The 15,196-nt window shown below is 38.9% G+C and overlaps 1 protein-coding gene across 12 annotated transcripts in view; it reads right to left on the minus strand.

The window, feature by feature from the left end:
- The window catches only part of ATP2B2 (ATPase plasma membrane Ca2+ transporting 2), a 212,289-nt gene extending 199,303 nt beyond the window's left edge, over positions 1 to 12,986 (minus strand). For 3 of the 12 annotated variants that reach the window (XM_065749598.1, XM_065749599.1, XM_065749597.1), the window contains exon 1: positions 12,261 to 12,983. The gene's annotated coding sequence lies outside the window, so the exon portion shown is untranslated. Of the gene's footprint in view, positions 1 to 12,260 lie in introns of all 12 variants that reach the window. The other 9 variants (XM_065749607.1, XM_065749603.1, XM_065749605.1 and 6 more) reach the window with 5 other exon arrangements.
- Positions 12,987 to 15,196: the final 2,210 nt, after the last annotated feature.

Genomic DNA, 15,196 nt, shown 5'->3' on the forward strand with positions numbered 1-15,196 from the left:
AAGGCATTTTATAATGGTTTTTACACTGAACTTAAGTGGACTGAAATCTTATATTAGGTTTGTGAATACTACTTGAAACATTTAACAAGAATTCTTGAACTCTATAACAGGGTTTTTTAATCTTGTAAAAGATTATTTCTTCTCTAATAAGAAGGTGGCTTTTTTAAAGTCCATTTACAAACATAATAAACATACTGGGTGTTTAAATGCTTCCAAAGTATGTTATGCATTAAAAGCATGTCTACCATCTAAGAACAAGAATTTGTTCAAAATGCAGACCATCTGAGTAAGACTAGCCCCAACACAATTTCTGAATGAAATTCCCTTGGAAAAAATATATAGATTTCTAATAATCTGTTGCTTCATGTTGAGCTATACCTAAAGGATTTTGTAGACATGCCATCAGTCAGACTGCTTTTGAGAAAAATACTGAGTTCTCAGAAACATTTTTTACACTACCACTTGGACACTCACAAAGGCAATCGCTTTCTCTTGCCAGCACTCAGATTTTATGTAACGCACCCAAGCTTTTACATTTATTCAGAATACAAAACCGTTGTTCAATTTGGCACATGTTTAGTTTTTAAATATGAATTAGAATACTTCAAAGAAGAAAACTGAGTTGTGAAACATTTCCATCAGAAGCTGAGTATGGATTAAAATTATTTGGCTTCCAAAGAAAAATTAGATGATGTTTAATTTAGTTTATTTATGAAATTGTATTTGTTCAATTCAAATACGTAATCTCCTTTGAGACAGTTCAGCTTTACAAAATCATAATCTGTTCCTATATCTCTATTAGTTGTGATTTATTCTGATTCATTCCTTTGTTGAATAATGTCAATGAAAACAGCTGAAGCTGGAGATCAACAAGCAGCAAAAACCAATACAACCACCAGTCTGAAGAAAGGGGAAAGACTGAGACTGTCAAACAAGAAAGTCTGAGCCAAAGACCTCTTGGGAGACAATGGCTGTGAAGAAAACCAAGCTCAGGGCCTTGGCGGTCAGGCTGAGCTAGCATGACCTCAGTTCTCAACAACTCATCTCGAAAAGTCAAAAATTACATTTCTTCTTTGGTTATATATTTATGAGAGATGAAGAGCTAAGATCAGCCTTGTTAAGCTTTGATGACAATGCTTAAAATGGGTAAACCACTGCTAAAGACAATGGGTACGTGTGGGTATTATGGATCTGTGAAGGACAAATTGATAGCCACTGGATTACTGCACATACATTGTAAGAAGGCATATAAGAATGTATAGGAGTAACTTTAAAATCACAAATACACTCACATCTACACAATCAGACCACACAGATGTACCATGAAAGCCTTCTTCCAATGCGGGCATCACAGCATCTTATTGTAAATGCCAGCAAAGCACTCTAGGGGAGATTTTGGTTCACAAGATAGGCAGAAAAATTTGCCACAATTAACAGAGACTCTCAGAAATATCCTAATTACAGCAAAAACTTTTCCATCCTCTAAGCAGCTCCAAACACCTCTAAACAAGTGTCATTGGTCTACATACTATTTTTCATAGGACCACTCCTTATGAGCAGTCACTTTATACCATCCTCTGCCTTTCCCATGGAAGCTCATCAATCCTTACCTTTAGTCATGTAATAATATTTTCAGGGAGAGCCTTTAAAAAAATTTAAAAAGAAGAGTTACAGACTCCTCGTATTTCCTAAACTGAATGCAACATATTTTCATCAAGCCTTTCTTTATAAGCATCACCACAAACATTTAAGTGCTACGTAAATTAATGGAGCAAGTGGTTTGTTCCATGCTTGGCCTAATCTTTTGCAGGAATGAATTCCATAGCTCCCAAGAAATCTTTCTCTGAAGCAATTACAAGTTCTTCCCTTTTTATTACTGCAGTGGGACTTCATTGCTATAAAAAGGCAGAGCCATGGGAGTGAAAGTCAAATCCATATAAAATTTTGAATTAACTAAGGCCTCATGTATTGAGGCTCTATCTTCGCTGGAAAGCAAATGCAAAAAGCAGACCAACACAGTAACGTGTTGCTAGCACTCCTGAGTAACTTCCAAGCAGACTATTTGGCAGCTGGCATGAAAGCTTCTAGAGTACAAGCTGTAAGGTCAAACAAGAATTACTGAGGAAGGGAGTGGATCCTATGTGTGGGAGGGAGTACAAAATTGTTATTGTTTGCAAGCGAAGCACTGAAAGAATAACTTGAATGGAATTCAACTATACAATAAACAACAAAAAGAGGCTTCAAACAACTGCTGTATAACCAAGGTGCTTTTACAAAATATATATCTCTGTATACACACTAGATATAAACTGTATTATTTACATATACTAGAACAGCTACAAAAGTGTTGCCTCCTATTTTATTACGCTGATCCATGAGGTCAGAGGCATATGGTAGTAGTATGGCAGTACAGGTTGAACCTTCCCACCAATTTTGGTTACATTTTATTGTTATATGAGAGGTGGCAGCCAAGGGGCAATCTGGCAAAACAGAAGCACATATGAAGCAAGGGGTGTCACTGAATTCCTCCGCACAGAAAGACTGCTGAATGTTTATGGAGACCAAACAATGGAAGTGAGTGCAGTGAGGCAGTTGGTGTTTCATTTCAGCAGTGGAAACAGTAACATTGGGTCACCTCTGTTGGTTGAGATTTTGACATGAACAGCATGCAGGCTCTTGTTCATTGCTGGTGAAAATGCAGAGCTAATGGTGGTGACCACACTGAAAAACAGTGTTTTGTAGCTGAGAATTTTTCTATCAAATAGTGCTATTGTGCTCTTTGTGCCTGTTGTCATTTTCATGGAAATATATTGGAGGCATTACTTTCAGAGTGACCTATGTAAATTACATATAATTTTTTAAATATATATATATATATGAGAGAGAGCTTTTTTTTCTTTCCCATTCTATGCTGAAGAATTTATCTCCTTCCTAATTCATCAATGGTCAGAAGTCTTCTCAAGTAACTATCAAAACGAAAAAGATAAACCTGTCCTAATCAGTAGAAAATTCTTATGGAGTTTCCAGCTTGTGCTACAAGTCTTCAGCACTGAGTATACCACTTCAGTCCTTAGGACAGTGTTGCAGTCCTCAGGTCATGCCTCTGCAGAGGTTAGGCATCATATTTTACTTAATGTAATAAATCTGGCACATAAGCTTTATGCAGAATCATAGACTATAATCTTCTTTGATTCCTGTTGACCACAGATCTCAAGAATGGGCTATCAGTGGTATCAGCTCCCAGACAAAGTGCCCTGATTTAAAGCAATAATATGTATGTATATTTCTAGTTACTTTATCATGTGTTCTTTCACAATATGAGTTTTATTAACTGTCCTTCACTCAGGGTTTTGCAATTAAGGTTTCAAAAATGCTGCTATTTATCTTATTGGTAATAAAGCCTTTAGAAATTACACGCCCTGTATCTACAGCTTCCATCTGTTCCAGATAAGATAAAGGAGAACAGTATTTCCTTAAAAGGAAACTGGACCTGATTAAGAAATGAGGTTTTTTTCTTTTTTCATATAAGTTTTTAAAAAAAAATCATCCCCAAAAATACTTTTCTAGCATTAAAGATATCCTCTTAATCCAAAAAAGATATGCAAATGAGACTTGTATGTTAAGACCTCATGCACTCAATTTGAATGCTTCAAAAGGTTCAAGAAAAATGACACTTCAGATGTCTGCCATTTTCTCATTCGTTCCTTTCCTTCCTCAGTTCTAGTATCAGAAATATGCCTTCAGATTAAAACTTCTAAATGTGTTTCTAAACTAGAAAAAAGAGGACAAGGGCAGGGAAGAGGACACTTAATTTATTATCTTCTCACATTAGAGCTACAGGGAACCTTAATGATATACCAAGCTATAAAACCTGTAGTTTGTACTATATTAATCATCTGTCTACATGAGAAGTCAGATAAATATATAATCCTATTTCTGCATTGCAGATTTTGTATGTCTCTTCTTCTGTTTTTGTTTTTTCCCTTTTTCTTTTTTGTAAGCATTCCTTCAGACTCAGGTGAGAAATCTGTAACAAGCATGGAAAGGCATAAAAATACAGTTCATTAAAATTTATGTTAAGATGAGATAACTAAAGAAATAGATAGCAATTCAATCTCTGCAGCAGAGGGTAGAGTGTGAGCACAATCCATCTCTGTTAATTCACCCTGCCATCCCCAAGGTCATTTGTGTCACCATTCACAGACAGAGGCTGTCCCCCAGCCTGGTCATGAGCCCATTCCCACCTGCGTACAGAAGGAGCTGCACTGAGACAGGCTGTGGCCATCTCTACCTATATCTCACTGCTGCATCACAAACTTCTAGAAAAGTGGTATTTCCTTTTTGTGTCTCCCCCTTTTCAGCCCATACAAGAAAATAAATTCTATCCCTGCACTTTTTATACCTGTTTATGATATTTAAGCATTATGCAGAGAACACAGAAAACCCCATTACTAATTTTGACAAATCAAAACAAAATTTAAAATCCAACTGCATAACAAAGGGCTGCACATATAGTGGCGCATACATATAAATTGGGCACCCCCCATATACAGATGCTTAGTAATAAAACATCAGCTCACAGTCCTTATGTTCTGAAGGAGAGTTCTTGGCTCAGCAAAGGAACATCATGTCAGTGCTTGGTTGAAAACAAAGGCAGGCCCCTTTGCCATGCCCCTCCATGGCTAGAAGGCCTGGCCAGTCCTGTGCTAAACAGTGCAGACAGGGGAGAAGAGGCATCAAACACTTGGTATGAGCCAAAGAAAGTACCCTACAGAACTCAGAGAGTGTGCTCCCAAATATAATGAGAAAATAAGGATGTTTAATGCGCAGAAATCAAGTATATAATTGCTTGAGCAATCATACTGCTCCAATGGTTTGTTGGCATTTTCAGCCACCTTATTCAGTAATACTGGTTTAGCATTACCACCTTATCCCACAGCAATTGGCATAACGATTTCCCTTCATAGCATTACAGAGGTAACCACTCCAGATATAATAAATATGTCCTCCTTGGATAAAGCATAATTTATAGTAAATCTAAAACCGCACAGAATTCTTCAAATTTCACAGGTTAGCTTAACTACTCATTGCAAGGCATTTCTTTCAGTATGTGGAGAGAGGGGACAATTGCATTTCACTGTGAAAAGTATGCAAAATGATTTCATTGTGCTTGCATTTCACTGTTCTCTCAATATCAAACATCAGTGGGTATATTTAGAACAGGCAAAATCTTCATTATAATTCAAGCTGAGGAAAGGCATGTAGTAAGCATACAGCATAAAATTAAATGGTCCTCCTCAGCCAGGACAAGTATCTTCCTAAACTAGCTTAAAAAGGACACAAATCAACGCTGCCTTCTGACATTCAAGATCACACGTTTCCCAGGAAGGCTGGAACAGTTTATTGGGAACACCGCTCTCTTCTAATTACCTGTGTGACACAAACTGTACTGTTCTGAAAGACAAGCCATAATAGTAGCAGCATTTTTACTGTGCTTCATCAGCACTGGTTTTTGTCAAGGTTAGTTAGATGCTGAGCACAACCATTATAATATATTCAACCATTCTACTGCAACAAAGACTGCAGATGGTAATGTGTGCTTTCAAAAGGCAATGGCCAAAGGCAATAAAGGCAACAGGAATGGAGACCCTCACCATTTATAATTAAGAAATGTGCTACACTGGTAGGTGAAAAAAGGGTTAAACTGAGTAACTGAATGAAGCAGATAAAGTATGTGGGTACATCTGTCAAAAACGTCACATCCTCAAGCAACCTGATTTTTGCTGGCTGCAGCTGGTTGTAGAAGTTGATAATACCTGGACTAAATACCAATGGCACATAACAGTACTGAAGAGAGATCACACAGAGATACTACTGGGCTTGTGAAAACCAGAGCCCTCAAGCTCCAGAAGGAAGGGGAGGCTTAGCAAAAGTGCTCCCCAAAGAAGCAGTAAGAAAGGAATTTAAAAACAAAAGTGAAGACTGCATGAATGACCTTGAAATATGGGCAGGCTCCAGACATCACAGAGATGCATAGAGACAAATGCCAGGGGATGCCCAGGACAAGCTGTGTGAGAGATCAAGTAGGGTAAAACATCCATCCCGACGGATCTTGAATAAACCACTGGTATCCAGATCCCACATTTGCTGACATTTCCTATCTTACCCATGACAACTGGCTAGCTCATGTTTCTTGGACGGAGTACTGTTTTACTGAAAGCAGGCTCTCACCCCTGGTCAGTGGGAGTCTACACTTGTGTATCTTCATCTGCTGAATCAGCTTCGATCAGCCTGCTGGCTAATGGGAAAATTTGAGGCATTTCTATTTACATGTTTAGCAGAACATTCATGACTGACCAAACAGTCGGCTCAATCACTGTTTTAATTACAGCGGCTGACTGCTGTGTCTAGCAAGGTAGGTACTCTGTTATCATCAGACTTTGGCTGGGGTATGCAGATGGAGAAATCCTTGAAGACATTTAAGACCTATCTCATTCTAAAACAAAGTACAAAGTTTGCGCTGAATTGGAGTATGGAGCACAACTCAAATCAGGGGATGGAAGATAACTCATTCTGAAGAGAGCTCATGCTAAGTAAAACTCCTCAAAAGAGATGCATGTATGAGGAGTGTCGTTTGCTTCAAACACTGAACTACTTCCAGAGCTGGGAAAGCCAGAGCCAGACATGACTTAAATACCTCTTTGCCCAGCACGTAACATTTAAGCATCTTCCTCATCCTACTTCCTTAATTTCTGTGATAGAATTCTCAGCAAGATGCAAAGCATCAAAGCATATTGGACTAAAACTCATTTTATTTTTAATTCATTTCATATGGTTTTATTTTTAACGCACTTTAATTAAAATGCATTGAATGAAATTATCAATTTGAAATTATTTCACCAGCTGTGAGCTTTCATTCTTTAGTATATAAAATACTGTTTAGTAAACCTTAATCACCAATTTCTCACTTTAGTTCTCAAGTCTATATACATAACAAAATGCATCTGGGATGCAGAAGTGATGCACTGGACTTCAGTACTGCATCTTTCATGGTCTTAATTCTAAACATATCCAGGATAATGACTATATATATTTTTTACAGCATGCTCCTTCCTTTCTGGGCTAAATTCTGAAATCCTAAAATTGTAGTTCCATTTTAACCCCAAAACACTCAAGGAAAGGCATTTTGGCCTAAGCAAGCATGTATCTTCATATAGTTTTACTTCTGTTACTTCAGAAATTTGCTTCTTAGCACACCAGCATTCATTAGCAATCAAGAAAAAATATAGGCATATGTCTGAAAAAGGATCATCTAGTGAAGAATGAATACACTGAAGCCTTTCCTTTACTTCCCATTGACTTCTTGTGATGCAATTGCCTAATGTCTTCATTACTCAGATGATATGACAGAGTGCTCCCTTCACAAGATCACAGATGATCCACATCAGGGAGGAATGGCTGGTGCCACCAGAGAGATCTGCTGCCATTCAGAGACCTCGATGCAGTGAAGCAACAAGCAAACAGGAATCTCAGAAAGCCCAGCAAAGGGAAGTACAAAGTTCTCTCTGAGAAGGAAACAGCTCCAGGAAGGACCAGCAGGGCCAACAAGTAGGAAAGCAGCTCTGGAGAAAAGGGCATAGGAATCCTGGTAGGCACAAAGCTGACAGCAAAGAAGGCCAACAGAGCATCCTGGTCTGCATTACACAGAGGGCAGACAGCGTGTCAAGGGAGGTGTTTTTTCCTCCTACTCAGCACTGCTGGGACATTTGGATTGCTGTGACCAGTGCTGGGCACGCAAAGCAAGAGACAGACACTTCCTGGAGGGTCTTCAGTGAAGGGACAAAAGGACAATTATGTGACTGGAACATCTCAAATGGCACTTGGAGGCTGAGAGCAAGGGCTGCCCAGCCTGGAAGAGAGAAGGCTCAGGGGGGAACTTTATCAAAGTGTTTAAGTACCTGATGAGAGGGAGCAAAGAAGATACTGCTAGACTCTTCTCAGTGGTGCCCCATGAAAAAAATCTGGGTCAAACTCTGGAACAGGCTGCAAAGTCTCCGTCCTCCCAGACACTCAAAATGTGACCAGACATCACCTTGAGTAACCCCTCTCTGAACCTGTTCTGGGACAGGTAGCTGGACCAGACAATCTCCAGAGGTGCCTACCAACCTCAATTATTCTGAATCTGTGGCTCTGTGAAACCAGTTAACTTCTCAGCCTATTTCACCATCTTCATTCGTGGAAAGGAAACAATAGATAGAAACTGGAAAGCTTTCAGAATAATTTGCAGTAATTTCTGTTGGTCCTCTTCTGCATTTTTACAGGAATCTCCAATAGGACATCTCTCTTAGCCTGGTGCACAGGCCTTACAATCTCTAACTGCAATGGCTACTTTACAAATATTTTGTAACTTGGTTACCATTTCTCAACTGTGCAAAATCTGACATTTAAGTGGGCATCCCACATCACTCTTCAGTCTTCATATTTGATTGACTTAAAATATTCTAAAGGAGTATGTCTTGCTCTCTGCAGTGATGCCAGCCAGCATCCTAAAACCACTTTCAGGCTACAGAGCTATTTTAGAAAATGCTTCGTTTTTTAGAAAATTGTAATAAAAAGTGTATTTGTAATTTGTAATAAAATTAAGCACATTGATTCTTTTTCAACAACTTTAAATCTTCATATTTAATACATAAAATAGGATCATAGATCAAGAAAAACAGGAAAGCAAGCATGTTTTCTCTCTCTAGACATGAATAAAATCTGTAAAACTTCAAACAAGACCCCACAGCTCTTAAAACTGTACAATGTTTGTGCTCCGTACAAAGATATAAAAATTACAAGAAAATGCTATTGATCATCTTCATTGCTTTATGTAAGAAACCAAAGCCTAGAGGATTTTATCATATACAAACACTTGCATATAAAAATCCAGCACACAAAATATAATCCACCTTGGAAGAAATACTGTTCTATTATGCAACCGTTCCACTGAGGATATATAATCTCTGAATATAATGTATGGATCTGTGATACATAGGGATACATTCTATACAGTCTTGAAATATTGAGCATCCACACTGTGCATGATAAAGCCCTGGCAAGCTGAATCTAAGCTGAGATTTGCTAATGGCAAGCACAACGCCTGGACTGCAGGTGCTGCAGAGGCAGCAGAACTATCCCGGTCACAGAGATTTCTGTTGCTAGATTTGCAAATGAGCCATACTGCCAGGGAGCCTCCATTCAGAGTACATTCATTGCTATCTTCCTGCCTCAACAAGAAAAGGAAATTAATGGAAACATGAGACAGACTGTATTAAGCTTTAGCAACACATTTTAATATATGAATTAAGCAAAAAACCCTCTAGAGCTGATGGTTTCATAATAATCATCCCTAGCCTTTTTTTATAACCCTGTTTCAATTTGCTTATTTAAATTATCTAGAAATATGTAATTTTAATCGTGATATTTTTACAGTTGATCAGATAACATATGAGCGTAACGAATTTTAGTTCAGCAATCAGCCAGAAATACATAGGGAGCAATACCTGCTGAATTCCAGTGAATTATAATATCCTTCTTTGTTTCTCCTTGAAAATATAATGAAAAAACTTGCAAAAGCTAAGCTTATTCTCCACAAGATTTCACATTAGGGTGAACCAAATAAACTGCCTTCTTCCCTTCAGAACATTATTTTAAGTCTGACCTGTGAAACTATTTACATTTATTAAAAGGAGCTGGGTTCAATTCACAGAACTATCAGCTGCTGTAGTCCTACTGCAGTATAATGAGCTTTAGTGAACGTTACAGATAGGTACAAGGTCATGACTTCTACATTTATTTCAAAATGTAATAAGGAATTCTTACACGTATAACTCACATTTGAAAATACAAACTGCAGGATGAAAATTTATAAAAAGGTAACACTTCTAATGTTCTTACATATTAGCATAATATATTTTTACATTTTCAGAATGCAAACAATTTTTTTTTCTCTATCATTAGAAAAATGTTTGCATCACAAATTGTAGAGCATAAGATAAGCTGCATGTTTTTTTCCTGCTGGGAAAGGAGAAAAAAGGGCAAAATAAACCTTTGAAACTCTTTCCTAGATACATGATATAAAATTTAAAAGAAAAATGCACTTGGAAATGTCATTTCATGGAAGCACTTAAAAGAGCAGTACGATATCTAGTTCAGCATTACCACATCTTCTGTAACCTGTACTAAGAAGTATGAAACTCTACCAAGCTCTGTCAAGGTACATGCATGAAGCCTTTTTATATATGCAAAAAGCACAAGATATCATTCAGCTTCCAATGCCAACGGAAAAAAAATGACCTTTTCTGTGAAAATGTGAGTGTATTTACCATTGATGTGCTGGGCCAAAAATCAATTCTCTACAGAAATATAAAAAGAAAAATGGAAAAGATGAGAAAGGGGGTGCAAAAAAAAAAAAAAAGCAAGGTAAAAGAAAGATGCTCATACTGCATTACTATACACAACTTATCTACCAGCCCTAATTTATTGCCTTATTCACAAACTTACTCATTTTAACAGCACCACAAGGAAAATATGAAACGCTTCTTCACAGGTAGCAATTTTGAGTAAAATGAGAGGAACATGAACAAAGTAAAAGCTGTATGTGATCAAAGACCTGCTGGATACCTGAGTCAAACAGTTATTTCAGAGCAAGGTACAAGAGCTAGTCATGCATATGGATGATCTCTCACAAATTAAATGCTAATTGGGAATGCATCTTGACATAAAAATGTGGACTGAGAAGTAGATCTGTAATCTTCTTTTACTAAGCAAAGACTAACAGAAAGCCTTCATCATCAATTTCTTACTGCATACATCTAATATTAACCACCAAGCCTGGAAATAAAAGTACAGTTTTATTTCTATCAGGTATGCCAGCTATCTTTCAGCCATCCGCATTTGTGTAACAGCTCTGCAATCCTGTAACAGTCCCCAGCAGAACATACTAAGGAGGTCAAATGACCAGAAGTCCTTGTAAGTAGCAGCATTTTGGACTCATATGAATGGGAAAATTAACAGTTTTACCATGAAGGAATATCCATATCCATAGCAACTTCAATACTTACCTTCCTGAAGATACAGAAAGCATGAGGCTAAGCATCTGCTCCTGTCTGCCCCAGTGCTCCAGGACTGCCCACAGTCATGGTCTCAGCAGCACCCAACACACAATGCCCCGGCAGCTCCCCCAGCTTGCACAGGACAACTCCAGGCCAGCAAATGAGGGGCTCAGAAAGGACTCGACCACTGGCCCGGACAGAGGAGCTGCCAGCACCGCAGACAGGGATCAGCTGCACAGAATCTCCCTTTACATAATAGGAAATGACTCCTCTGATCTTATGGTTTCTGTTAAAGCGCTCTGTGTTTCACGAGCAGCCGAAAGCTTTGCCATGCAGCATGCAGGGATTTGGGGCCGATGCCCCTTTTTTTTTTTAAACATGTATGTATCTGTAAGAATGATCAGTTATTGGACCATACACCACAGAAAGCCTTTCCCCATCTTCCCACAGAAAACATTATGCAGGCTCAAAAGAAATTACATAAATTTCTCTCTTCCTCAAGGAGTATTTTCTAATCAATTTCAATAGAAATGCACTGCACTCCTTTGTTGTTTTGTTGGGTTTTTTTTGTTGATATTCTGTGTGCCCTTCACTTGCAAGCACGCACACTGAAAAACTGCAAGCAGCTCTATAAATAAACCCAGCTAAGGATTACATACTTTCCTAACAAGAAATGCCTTTACCTACCATAAAATAACATTAAAGTTACAAAAAGTCAAACTGCACTACTCATATTTTAGTCTTTTCTGTATGTCCGATTGTTACCCGCAGTGATAAAAGCAAAATCTCATCCACGTGTTATCCTCATCAATACATAACAGATTTAATCAAAATTAAGCCCATTTGTTTAAAAAGACAACAGCATACTGAATTTTCAACCTACAAAACCTCACTGAATTATTTCTGATGCAAGAATGCCTTTCAGCAATGCAGCTTCTGACTGACCTTACAGAATATTCCACACAAGTTGAAGCGTTACCTTTGCAGAGATTCACAGGGCACAAACCAAAACCCAATGCATCACTCAGACCCGCTCTCCACACCATTTTCTCATCAGCTTGTGCCTTCCCGAGAAGCAAATTGCCAAATAAACAAGCTCGGAACAGAAAGGGGAATTTTTTTTTTTTTTTTTTTTATTCTCATGCTGTGGATGTCGCTACTTACTTGGCTAAGATATCATCACAAATCCAAAATGATTTCAATTACACAGCGCAGTAATCACCGTTCGGCATCTGTAAGGGATTGACAAGCGGAGCTCCACTAGCGGAGTCCCTCTGCAGACCGTACCATCGCGCTGTGCAGGTGGGGAGGCAGCCAGCCTGCTGCCAGAGCATCGCGCTGCCAGCGCCGCTGATGTTTATTGCCTGCAGCTTCCCACTGCTAAAGAAGGCAGGCAAACGGCAGACGTCGTAGGGAAGGAAAATGTTTCTCTGAAAGAAAAATGGACTGAACCACCATGTTGTTGTTTGTGATTTTAATACTTCCCTTGGGATAATGACAAAAACGGAAGATGGCAAACTACCAGGAAGATGCCACTTACGCAGAAACGGGAGAAACCTTCAAGGACAAGGACTGCCGTGTCCTGTCACTGTCACTGGGGAGAAAGGGGCAGCGGGGGAGGCCGTGCCCGGAGGGGCTGGGGGCGAGGCGGGCACAAACCCACTGCCCCTGCAGAGCTGTGCCGGCTGTCGCCGCGGCCACACGCCTACCAGGTCGGGAACTACTTGTACCGCGGGCAGCAAATGCAACAAACATCCCTCTCCCCGGTTATCTCACATTCATCTTTCACAAAGATGCAGCTCTCTTCCTCTCTTGTCTTCTCCTTCTGCTTATGTAAGAGCCAAAGTTAATCATAATGAAAATATTAAGAAATTATTTTAGGGCTGTGATGTGATTTTATGCTGCATTTTTGCTTCTGCCATGCCCTCCAGGAGCCTAAATCCCACGCAGGAGAAACATGCCAAAGGCCCTCAGCTTCCATCTGATCCAGTCACATCAGCACACCCTGCAAAACTACACACACATACCACAGAAGCTTTCTGCTTTGAATTTCTTAAATTATATAAACTATAGCACTCTGCTTCATGACAATGAGTTTGGCACTTTCTGAGGAATCAGAGCATTTTATTTTATTTTATTTTATTCTGAGCTCCGTAGTAACTGTTCTGTGTTTCTGCTTTAGAAAAATCTACCTATTATGTTGAAATATTACACACGTAGGGTTCTGAAATGCTAATGGCTGTTTATTTCAGTGGAAGAATCTGTTATAGCTGTGCAAAAAAAAAAAAATAAATAAATACAAGCACTAAAAATAAAAGACATCAGTCCCTTAAAAGAAAGATACCATTTTCTAACTAACTGAGGTTGTTTTTTTCCAAAGTAAATAACGGCAGGTACATGCACCATGTTCACAAACTGTGACTTCAGATGCTGTACCTCAAACCACTCCATCCTGAGAGTGACTAAGTACAGTCCTGTTTCTCTTCAACTATGTTTAAAACAGCATATATGGAAGTTGTGAGCTTTTCCATAGCATCCTAGGACAGCAGTGCTTCGTGACTTCGCTCTGTCTTGGACAGAACAAGCCAACTGTGAGCAGGCACACCTCCCCAAGCACTCACAGGAGTAGCTGTGCTCTGCTCTGTCATCCTGCCTTACTCTCTGCTCAGAATATCAATTCAGTCGGTTAAACCAAAAGTCTGCACTGCACTGCACCAAAATGGAAGCTATTAAAAAAAAAAAAAAACACAGCTAGGATCATTGATCAGGGAGTTTCATCTATGCTGATTTCTTTTTTTAAATGAAGTGAAATTTAAATCAGAGCTGGGATCAATACAGATTTTTTTCCTGTGAAACTGCCTTTCTCATTAGAAAGCTACAGGCAATTAGATGCATGTCAGGCCACTATACGCAGTGACTTTGGGTTATATTAAGCACAGACGTGTCCCCTTTTTCTGAGCAAGTACAAACTGCAGCTTTAGGGAGCATGAAGTGCAGACTCTAAACTGAATTCCAGTACTAAACCAAACAGTAACAGAACAAAAAAGTATCGTACTTAAGCTGTGTTGTGCTTCGGTTCAGATCCCCAAATGCTGGTGACCTCTACTGCTCTGCCAGGAAAGCAAGAAGGCACTAAGGTCATCTGCAGGTACATAGCTACTAGAATTCATTTTTTCTGTAAAAGGTTTATAAAAAATTTTGAAAGGTCTAAAAGGTTGATGGACACTGTAATAAAATATATGAAAGTAGATTGTTTTAAACTGTATTTCTTGTATGAAGAAAGGAATAGGGAATAGTATGAAGAAATTAAACACAGTAGAAGAACCTGCTCCATACATTTACCTATTGCCAGTTAGAGGACTGCAGTTCACAGCCACATGTCATACCACACGAACTTCATACCATACTACATGATCAGGAAACACTCTAAGTCTTATTCTGGTTAACGCAGAAGAGACAAGGCAATTTGAAGAACAGGAAAATAAAAATAGGTATATATTAAAAGGGGAAGAAAAATACTAGTTCGAACTTATATTGTGAACCTAGTCCAACAAAACACATTTTCTGAACTATTTAACCTCTTTGCTAGGCTCAAAATTTTGAAGCTGCTTGTCAGTGCTTGGGACATTTTACTGCTAGCGTTGGTGCCATCTTCACCACAGCACTGCCTGCCATGCTGCTGCCACCTGTGCTGCAGGAGCCAGCACCAGAAGTTTATGGTTAGTAGATGGCAGAGATTGAAGGAGTAACAGCCAAACTTCTGGGAGTAACAGCCAAACTCCCATGTCATGGCACTGTGCACAACACTGGGAGTTCACCTGGGTTTTGAATCAAGAAGCTATGAATTGAAAGTCACCTTCTGTTTGTCCTTACCTAAAGCTACTAAGTGCAAAGGCTGCCTGCAGTGAAGTTCCTGCTGCAGGGCTCAGTGAGCTGTCCTTCAAGGTACAGAACCACTCAGCATAAGGAATACCTGCTCTACAGTTCAAGTATCTTACAAGAAATGCTAAAAATAGCAATACCAGTCCCAGAAATAGGCCATCTATTAAATAGTAATAATAGAAAAAGGCTTTTTTTTTTTAAGAAGAAAACTGTGAAAC

The sequence above is a fragment of the Cyrtonyx montezumae genome, unplaced genomic scaffold (assembly GCF_038088225.1).
Source record: "Cyrtonyx montezumae isolate F1298 unplaced genomic scaffold, pur_monq_1.0 scaffold_6, whole genome shotgun sequence".
Classification (NCBI taxonomy): Eukaryota; Metazoa; Chordata; class Aves; order Galliformes; family Odontophoridae; genus Cyrtonyx; species Cyrtonyx montezumae.